This window comes from Panthera pardus, unplaced genomic scaffold, assembly GCF_024362965.1.
Source record: "Panthera pardus isolate Hobbes unplaced genomic scaffold, ASM2436296v1 HiC_scaffold_11, whole genome shotgun sequence".
Taxonomy (NCBI): Eukaryota; Metazoa; Chordata; class Mammalia; order Carnivora; family Felidae; genus Panthera; species Panthera pardus.
In genome coordinates this window covers 16,551,721-16,562,015 of record NW_026526666.1, presented here as the reverse complement: position 1 = coordinate 16,562,015, position 10,295 = coordinate 16,551,721, and the positions used below count along the sequence as shown (strand labels likewise).

Sequence of the window (10,295 nt, the reverse complement as noted above, 5' to 3'; positions counted from 1 at the left end):
GGAATACATCAATGAATAGAACAGACAAAAATCTCCATCTAGGTTCCCCATGAAATTTACATTCGAGTAGTAATTTGTAAGAGTAAAGGAGCAGTGGGGGGGGGGGGAATACTACAAATGATGTATCTAATAAATAAGTACTTCATATTGTATATTAGAAGATGATAAGAGCTGTCAGAAGATTTTTAAAAAGAGGGGCAGGATAAGGGAGACCTGAAACATAAGGGAGTGGGAGAATGGGTTAACATTTTTAACTTTTTTTTTTCCTAGTGAGTGTCATTAAATTTAAACAAATATCTGAAGAAAACCAGAAAACTAGCAATATGGATATCTGATGTAGAGGAGTCCTGGACAGTAGGAACAACCAGTACCATGGCACTGTCAAAACACTGCTATGTGCTCCAGGACGAGTAGAGAAGCGAGTAAAGTTTTAGCAGAGTGAGCAAAGTGGAATATATTAGGATATCATTCTAGGTTGAAAGTAATAGAGGTCATGCATGACTTTAGAGGGAATTTATCTATCTATCTATCTATCTATCTATCTGTCTGTCTGTCAGTCAGTCAGTCAGTCAAAAGGTCTCACATGTTTATTACTGAACCAACCTACTGGTGCAAAAGCATCATAACAGAGAAAAGCCATTTCCCTGATAAAACAGATCTACTGGTCAGGCAGTAGGGAGGCAATGCAATAAGAACACAGGACTTTCAGGCAGCATAAATGTGTGCCATCTCATGTGCGGTCCCTTACAGCCCCAGCGTCATTCTTCTCCAATGCTGCCTATTGGAGTTGTATCTGATTTTATTACCAGTTTTCATCCAAATCCACTGGGGAATGGGACGATTCTGCTGTTGTTTCTTGGCCAGGAATCACTGGATCTTGGAAGTCTTGTGAGAAGACCTGGCAAGAAACAGCAGCACACACCGCAATGGCGGAGAAGAGGAGCTATTTTAGAGGGAATTTAGAGAAGTTTGCATTTTACTCTGATTTAAATGGGAAAACACGGAAGGGTTCAGAGCAAAGGAATGACAGTTCACGTGGAATGTCACTCCATCCTAACAGCAAGCAAAAACCTGAACAAACTGGTAAATCAACAACTTATCTTAGTTCTGTCAGGGATGTGAGGTCACAAGGCAAACTACTACCCCCCAAATTGGAGTTACAGGCAGATGAACACAGAGCAGCACAACTGAACAGAACAGAAACGCTCAAGCTGAAAGCTCTACAGGAACTAGTACTGGCGGGAAAATCTAGACTATAACTGACAAATTTCTAGAGAGTCAGTGTAGACAAGTCTGAGGATAAAAACCGCAGGATGGCACAGTCTTAGGGAGTAGGGAGGCAAACTTACATGAATTTTAGCTCCAGTAGCTCTACCAGTTACTCACAGGGAATATGGGAGAAAAAAAGTCCCTTCAGCCTTCTAACAGGGGGAGGGGAAAATAACCATTTTGAAATACATCAGAGCATTCTGTTCTTTGGAACATGGCCTGGTCTCAAGAGAAACTAATTTATCAGACCCTAACCTATTGTAGTTTTATCAGAACTTAATCTACTGAGGGGAAGGAAAATATCCAACTCCAGCCCCTCTAGCCATCCTGTCCCACTTAAAGGGAGTAGAGGACAGAGAAACACTTGTGAAGTTTACAACCCCGGGGCTGAGGCTTACTAACAGACTGAGACACAATCCAGGACTGTAGAACAGACTATAGAACTCCTCCCCATACCTTACTATTACATTATTAAAGGCCTATTTATCATGTACCTTTTCCCCAGTACATCATTTCTGGCCCTCAACAACAAATTCCAATGCCTATGAAAATGCAAAACAAAACAAAACAAAACAAAACAACAGCAACAACAAAAGCCACTCAGAAATGGCATGAATGTTAGCCTCACCAGACCAGAAGATTAAAACCATGGTGATTAATACTAAGGTCTAAAAGTAGACAGCATATAAGAACTGCTGGGTAATGTAAGCATAAAGATGGAATTCTAATTAAAAATCAAAAAGAAATGCTAGGCATAAAAACATTCTGACAGGTATGAAGAACACATGTGATGGGCTCGTCAGTAGACTGTACATGGCTGAGGAAAGGATCTCTGAGCTCGAAAATACGCCAAAAGAAACTTCCAAAACTGAAAATGAAAGAGAAAGAAACAAGACTGGGGGAAAAACAAACAAAAGCAAAAACAAACCATGACAGAATATCCAGGAACTGTGGGGCAACTACAAAAGGCATAACACATAGATAATGAGAATACCAGAAGGAGAAGAGAGAAAGAAATAGAAGAAATATTTGAAGCAATAATGGCTGAGCATTTCCCCCAAATTAATGCCATGCACTAAGCCACAAATCTAGAAATCTCAGATAATACCAAGCAGGACAAATAGCAAAATTAAACTACACACCTAGGCCTGTTGTATTCAAACTGTGGGAAATGAAAGAACAGAAGAAATCTTGAAAGAAACCAGGGTATGTGTGGGGGGGAAGGCACCTTATATACAGAGAGGAGCAAATATAAAAATTATACCTGACTTCTCAGAAAAGGAATAGGAAGAAAGGTTTAGATGAGGTCAGAATTTTAATTTCAGGTTTATTAGGTTTAATATGTCTGTTAAACTCCAAGCAGAGATGTTAAATAGCACAAATAGCTATCTGTAGATTAGGAGAGAGGTCTGGGCTTGAAATATGCATTTAGGCATCAATGTCATGTGGACATTTAAAGCCATTAGAGTGGATGAGATCACCAAGGTAGTGTTGATAAAAAAAAAAAAAAAACAAACAACAAAACAGAAAGCTGATCTCTGGGGCAATCCAACATGAAGAGTTCTTAGTAAAGATAAGCAGCTAAGGAGTGTAAAGAGTGACCTATGAAGCAGAAAGAAAATCAAGAGGCTTCCTGTATTAAAAACAATTTAAATAGAGTTTACAGGGAAGAGGGGCACAGTTGCTAACATGTGGCTAATAAGGTAATTAAGGTAGGAACTGAGAATTGACCATTGGATTTAACAAGATGAAAGTTATTGCTGATCTCATAGAGAGAAGTTTGATGGAACGATGCAGAATAATTCTAACTGGATTGAGATTAAAAGAGAAATATATATATATATATATATATATATATATATATATATATATATATATATATATATATATGGAGAGAGAGAATATAAATAATTTACCCAAGGAATTTTGCTGCCAAGGAGAACAAAGTACTTTAGTGGTAACTGATGGGTAAGTAGAGTCAGGATTTTTTTTTTAATGTGGGATAAATATTAGCATTCTAAGAAAAGGTAAAAAAAATTGATAATATGGGAGATTACGGAAATGATGGTCAGAGGAGATATATGTAAATTAACCCAGCTGTTCTAAGACCTACATCTAAACCCTCCATTGCTTAACACAGTAGGAGTTTGTTACTCACTCAAAAGTTTCATGAGGGTCTCCAGTAGGTTGTTTTCTATGTATTCAAGGGACAAAGTCTTCTTCAATACTGAGCTTCAATCTGTCCCCTAAGACCTGAGAGTTCCTTTTTTGCCCCCTTGACTAGTTATTGGAAGGACAGCATGGAGAAGACACATTTTTTTTCTTAATTACTTGCCTAGAGTGACACATATTTCTTTCACTCACATACGATTAGTAAGAATAATATCCTTTATCTAGGTACAAGGGGAACTGAAAAGTGCAACCCCAGGATGAGTAAGTTTCTAATTATCAAAATTGTTTACTGTAGAAAGAAAGCATGTATCTTTTGTGATCTGTCAGCCCTCTGTCCCATAAGATGGAATCTAGTGTTGAAATGGAGGGATTGGCTTTACATAGGGGAAAGTTATCATCACAGAATAAAAATGGGAGACTTTGGGGGCACCTGGGTGGCTCAGTTGGTTAAGCATCCAACTTCGGCTCAAGTCATGATCTCACAATTTATGAGTTAGAGCCCCACATCGGGCTTTCTGCTGTCAGCACTTAACTCACTTCAGAGCCTGCTTTGGATCCTCTGTCACCCTCTCTCTTTCTGCCCCTTCCCTGCTTGTTCTCTCTCTCCCTCTCTCTCTCTCTCTCTCAAAATCAATAAATAAACTTTAAAAAAAAGGAGACTGTGGTATATAGGTTTTCAGAAATGGGAAGTGAATGGACTAGACCATATCATATGATTGCCTGGTAAGATTAATGGCCCATTTGAATTTCATGTAAATTTATAATAAGAACAATTAACAAGGTTATATGTTCTATCAAGCCACATTCATCTATAGAGATGTATGTCAGGGAATCAGTGATGAGTTGAAATTAACTAGACTTAAGCAAATGTGATAAAACATGAAAGGTGTAAAGGAACAAAGGGTATGTGCAAAGCATGATTGTAATGATTGGCCATAAAATTTTATTTCATTTTATTTTTTAAAAGTTTATTTATTTATTTATTTATTTATTTATTTATTGAGCACAAGCAGGGGAGGAGGAGGAGAGAGAGAGAGAGAGAGAGAGAGAGAGAGAGAGAGAAAATATCCCAAACTGGCTCTGTGCTGTCAGTGCAGAGCCCAACTCAGGGCTCTATCTCATGAACCATGAGATCATGACCTGAGCTGAAATCAAGAGTCAGATGCTTAACTGACTGAGCCACCTAGGTGCCCTTTGACCATAATTCTTTTTAAGTTTATTTATTTATTTTGAGAGAGAGAGAGAGAGAGTAATTAAGCAGGGGAGAAACAGAGAGAGAGGGAGACAGAGAAAAACCCAAGCAGGCTCCACACCATTAGCACCGAGCCCAACGTGGGGCTCGAACTCAGGAACCATGAGATCATGAATGGAACTGAAACTAAGAGTTGGGTGCTTAACCTACTGAGCCACCCAGGTGCCCCATTGACCATAAAATTTTAAACGGAAGAAAGAGGACATTACGAGGATGAGGGACAGTGAAAAATTGATAGGATTAATGGATCAGAGGGTGGAAAATGTACATTCAGAGCCCTAGGAAGGGAAAAAAAAAAGCAACCAAAAAACAAAAAAAGCAAAGCAAAGCAGTGGTCACAGAACGAGCTGTACAAAATTGATGTTTCAAAGAGAGTGCAATTATTAGTAACAGGTATATCTACAGAGTAAGTGGCTGAGGTAGGGTGGAGGACAAGATTATTGGATGCAGATAATTTTAAGGAAGTTAAGGCCAGATGGGTAGAGCATTATCTACAATTTAATTGAAATCACCAAGAGTTAGGATAGAGGTAATTGAAGAGGGACAGCTAGAAAATGACTCATGGAGAAATGAGTAGGAATGATCCAGCGTTTGGGAGATAACAGCTACAATTGCAGGATATGAGGTTATAAAATCGAATAGTATGAAATACAAAGCTTGGGGGTTTTAGTGGAATTGAAGGAAAATGCTCTGAAACATGAGAAGAAAACTCAAAGACATCTACCTCATTACCATTTCTAGCGGTACAAGGTCTATAAGAGGGAAAAATAATTTTATAGGCTACAGAAGAAAGCATACACGGAAAAACTCATCATAATTTAGGAACTGGGGTCAAAAATTAATGACCTATATAGGAGGATTATATTTTTGCAAGATAAAGTTACAAAGAAGTTGTTTTAATTGAACCATGCTGTTATAAGAAACACAAAGGCAAAGACAATGGGATGTACATAATGTGTAATTGACCATAAACTGAACTGAATAGTCCCAAATCATCATAAGGCAGTGTCACTTACTTACTAGCCCTCCTCCCCATTTTCACCAGGAAAATAAAACTTCTTCCAAAATAGAACTTAAGCCATCCTTTTTTGGGGGGCGGGCGGGGAGCAGGGACTATGGGCTTATACAAAGGCTGAAAGTCAGTGATCAACTGACTTTCAAACTGGCGTTGTGGCACAATTTTCTTTGCAACGTTTAATGTATTTCATTCTGATTGTGCATATCAAGGAAGGATTCTTGGAAGAGGAACACGTAAATTTCATTCTTTAACATGAAAAGTTTGTTTTGTTTCATTTTTTTAAGTTTTAACTTTTATTTAAATTCCAGTTAGTTAATATACAGTGTAATATTAGTTTCAGGACTACAACACCTGGTACTTCTCACAAGTGTGCTCCTTAATCCCCATCACCTATCTAACCCATCTCCCACCCACCTTTCCTCTGGTAACCATCAGTTTGTTCTCTATAGTTAAGGGTCTGTTTCTTGTTTTGTCTTTCTGTCTCTTTTTTAAATCTTTTTTCCTTTGTTCTGTTTCTTAAATTCCACATATGAGTGAAATCATATGGTATTTGTCTTTCTCTGAGTTATTTCCCTTAGAATAATTTATTTCACTTAGCTCCATCCATGTCATTGCAAATGGCAAGATGTTTTGTTTCATTTTTTGAGAATGGACAAAAAAATATTTTGACTGATATCTCCATATGTTAGGTGACAAATCAGAGCTATAATCCTCAAATAATTCCTAGCTTACAAGTAATTTGTCCCCACTCACTCTTGACTGAGAATGTCATTATTTTCTATATATGTCCACCTACATATATTTTTGGAGGAAGGAAAAGCTGTAATATTTCATTTCTCTTTTAAATAAAAAATTAAGTCAAATTATAACATACATGCCAAAAAGAATGCCACATCATAACTGAACAGTTTGAAGAGTGAATACATCCTTGTATCCACCATCTAGACAAATAAACCAAAAGATTATTAGCACCCTAGAAACTTTCCTTGAGTTCTATACCAGTCATTACTATTTCTCCTTAAAGGCAGACACTGTTTTGACTTCTTTCCCCAACATTAGACTTTTGAACTTTGTATAGAGTTATACAATACAAATAGGCAGAATTCTAAGATGGCTCTCAAGATTCCCTCTCCCTGATATATATGACCTGTATATCCCCTCCTTCTGGGTATAGGAAGAACTTGTGAATATAATGGGACCTCCTTCCTGAGGTTAAGTTACTAATTAGTTGACTTTGAGTTATGCAAATGAGAGATTAGCTTTGGTGAGCCTGACTTAACCAAGTGAGCCCTTCAGAGTAATGGGACCCTTCCTGAGAGAGTTTCAAAGTCATATATGTTCTCCTACTTGAAGAAATAACCTGTCATCTTATGAGAGTTTCAAAGCCATATATGTTCTCCTACTTGAAGAAATAACCTGTCATCTTGGACCTGAGAATGACTTCCAGGACCTAAGAGCACACTGTGGCCAGCTACCAGCAAGGAAACATAGACCTCAATCCTGCAATTGCAAGGAACTGAATTCTGCTAACAGCTTCAATGAGTTTTGAAGATGACCCCAAGCCTCAGATGAGACTGCAATGCCAACAGACACCTTGATCAAACCTAGTGAGACCATGAGCAGAGGAAATAGCTACCCATTCCTGGAATCCTGACCCATGGAAACCATGAGATAATTAACATACATTATTTAAGCCGCTAAATTTGTGTTAAATTGTTACACAGCAATAGAAAACTAAAAAAAAAAGAAAAAAAAAGAATATTCCTTGTTGTTGCATGGAGTAATAGTTTATTCATTTTTAATTCTCTGTACTATGCCACTGTATGATATAAAAATACTTCAGATTATTCACTCTATTATTCCAAGCTTTTGGCCATTACAGATAGTTACATGATGAACATTCTTGCTGTGTTTTCTGTGCACATGCTGTATTGAGTAGGACTGGAATTGTGACTCTAGAGCATGTATCTGCTCAGCTCTAACAGACACAAACAGTTTTCCAAAACAGTTGTATCAACTTAGAATCCCAAAAACAGAATGAAAAGTTTCACTCCCTCCATATGCTTACCATTAATTGACATGGATCTTGTAATTTTGTTTGTTTGCTTGGTTTTTTTAGGGTTTAAATATCCTGGTGGGTGTGCAGAAGGATCTGATAGCAATTGCTACTCCCCACATTGTGAACCATCTTCCCCTTAGTCTTCTGTTTGGGTCTGTGCACTGACTCGTAAATTGTATTCAAATCATGCTGCTGTTTTTAAGCGAGCTGGCTAGAAGTAAGGATTTGACTTATGTGGCAAAGGATGGGAAGATTATCCCTTTAAAATCAGCAGGCAGCTATAATTATAATTCTATGAAAAAGGCAAGATGTTCCTTTAATCAGTTAGACTCCTTCTTTTTACCTCTGACCACTTCTCCAGAGGTGCTCCTGAGCCCCACGGTTCACCCTTAGTTTCAACTCCTACACAGTGTAAGCACAGCTGTTATGCACAGACATTACCAGAAATTTTAGCTCGTCTTAATATAAACTTATCAGAATTCCAGTAGTAAATGAAATAAAATTTTTGCTATTATATCCTTTGAACATTTTATCTTTTGTGACAGTTGATTCCAATAGAAAAAAAGTACAAAAACCATGAACCCTAAAAGAATGTAGTATTCTAACCTTTATTTAATTAATAGTAGAATCACTATAATATATTAATAAAGTAATGCTTTCTCTCAGAAGACATATTCATTTTTAAAGATCTTTTTCCTGGATTGTTCTTATTTACCTTTTGATTGCAAGGGTATATCTAACATAAATTATGAGAAAGAATTATACAAACTGCATAATTTCCCTGATGTGCTCACTCTGGATCTCATCACCCTACATGTATGCCTTGTTTTAAGCAGATTCCATGTATAATAAATTCTATGATTTAAAATTTTTTTAATGTTTATTTTTGAGACAGAGAGAGACAGAGTATGAGTGGGGGAGGGGCAGAGAGAAAGGGAGACACAGAATCCAAAGCAGGCTCCAGGCTCTGAGCTGTCAGCACAAAGCCCGATCCAGGGCTCGAACTTGTCAACCTCGAGATCATGACCTGAGCTAAAGTCAGATGCTCAACCGACTGAGCCACCCAGACGTCCCATAAATTCTCTGATTTAAAAAAAAAAAAAAAGACTTACCTGGGAGTCCCTTACATAGTAAGCTGTCCAAAGTTTTAAAAATTATTACATTTATATAATACTAATTAACACCTTTTTAGGCACAGCTAGAGTATAAAGAAACATACACTTGTCATGTGCAAGTAGAAACAAATCAGAAGATTTTATTTCCATGAAGCATTTCAAGCCTATAAGAGTATAATATAGCATAATAAATAGCAGCACATCCATCATTCAAATTTACAAATGTTAACATTGTGTCATATTTGAGTCAGAAATATTTACCCAGTAAATAAAAATTACAGATGTTTATATACTCCTCTCCATCCCTAAGAGAGACCCTGTGCCTGAACTAGTTGTATCTCATTCCTGTGATTTTTTAAAATCCTGGATGCAACTTCAAAGTCATCTATTTCATGATAATTACCTTAGATAATAATAATAATCATAACAATAGTAATAATAATAATAAAACTAAAATTAATGGGGACGGGCAGGATGGAAGCTGAAATGACCTCCAGAAATCCCTGAGAATTGGTAAGTCACCTGACTGGAAGTCTGTCAGGGAGATAAACAAAGAAAAGCGGGATCTTCACCCAGCTCTACCATAAACCAACCAGCTGTGGGAAGACACAACACAAGTAGCCTGCCTATTTGTGGAGCAGTTGTCCAGAAGTGCTTATTGTTTATTTATCTGTTTGGGTTTGGGGGGAGCACATTTGACACATAATGTTACATTGGTTTCAGGTATACAACTTGGTGATTTCACAAGTACAGCTACCATCTGTCCTGTTACATAGCCATTACAGTACCATTGGCTGTATTCCTTATGCTCTTTTTGTTCACATGACTCACTCATTCCAGAACTGGAAGCCTCTACCTCCTTCTCCCCTTCACCCATTTTGCCAGGCTACTTATTCCCCTTCCCCATGACAACCATCAGTTTGTTCTCTGTATTTATAGGTCTGAATCTGCTTTCAGTTTGTTTATATGCTCGGGGTTTATATTTTGCTTTTTAAAAAGATTCCACTTATAAGTGGAAACATATCATATTTGTCTTTATCAGTCTGACTTGTTTCATTTCACATAATATCCTCCAGGTCCATCCATGATCCATGCTGTTGCAAATGACACAATCCCATCCTTTTCCATGGCTAAGTTATATTCCAGTGTGTGTGTGTGTGTGTGTGTGTGTGTGTGTGTGTGTGTGTGCATGTGTGTGTGTGTGTGTGTGTGTGTGTGTGTGCATCTTTATTATATTTGTCTGTTGATGGAAACTTATGTTGCTTTCCTATCTTGGCTATTGTAAATAATGCTACAATAAACATAGGGGGACATATATCATTCCAAATTAGTGTCTCCAGAAGTGTTTTTTTGCTACAGAATTTTTTAATTCCAATGTAGTTAACTACTACAATTACAATTACTACTATA

General features: G+C 37.3%; 1 pseudogene; it reads right to left on the bottom strand.

The window, feature by feature from the left end:
* Positions 1-706: 706 nt before the first annotated feature.
* On the bottom strand, positions 707-9,762 carry LOC109271850 (60S ribosomal protein L39-like; annotated as a pseudogene).
* Between the last annotated feature and the right edge of the window lie 533 nt (positions 9,763-10,295).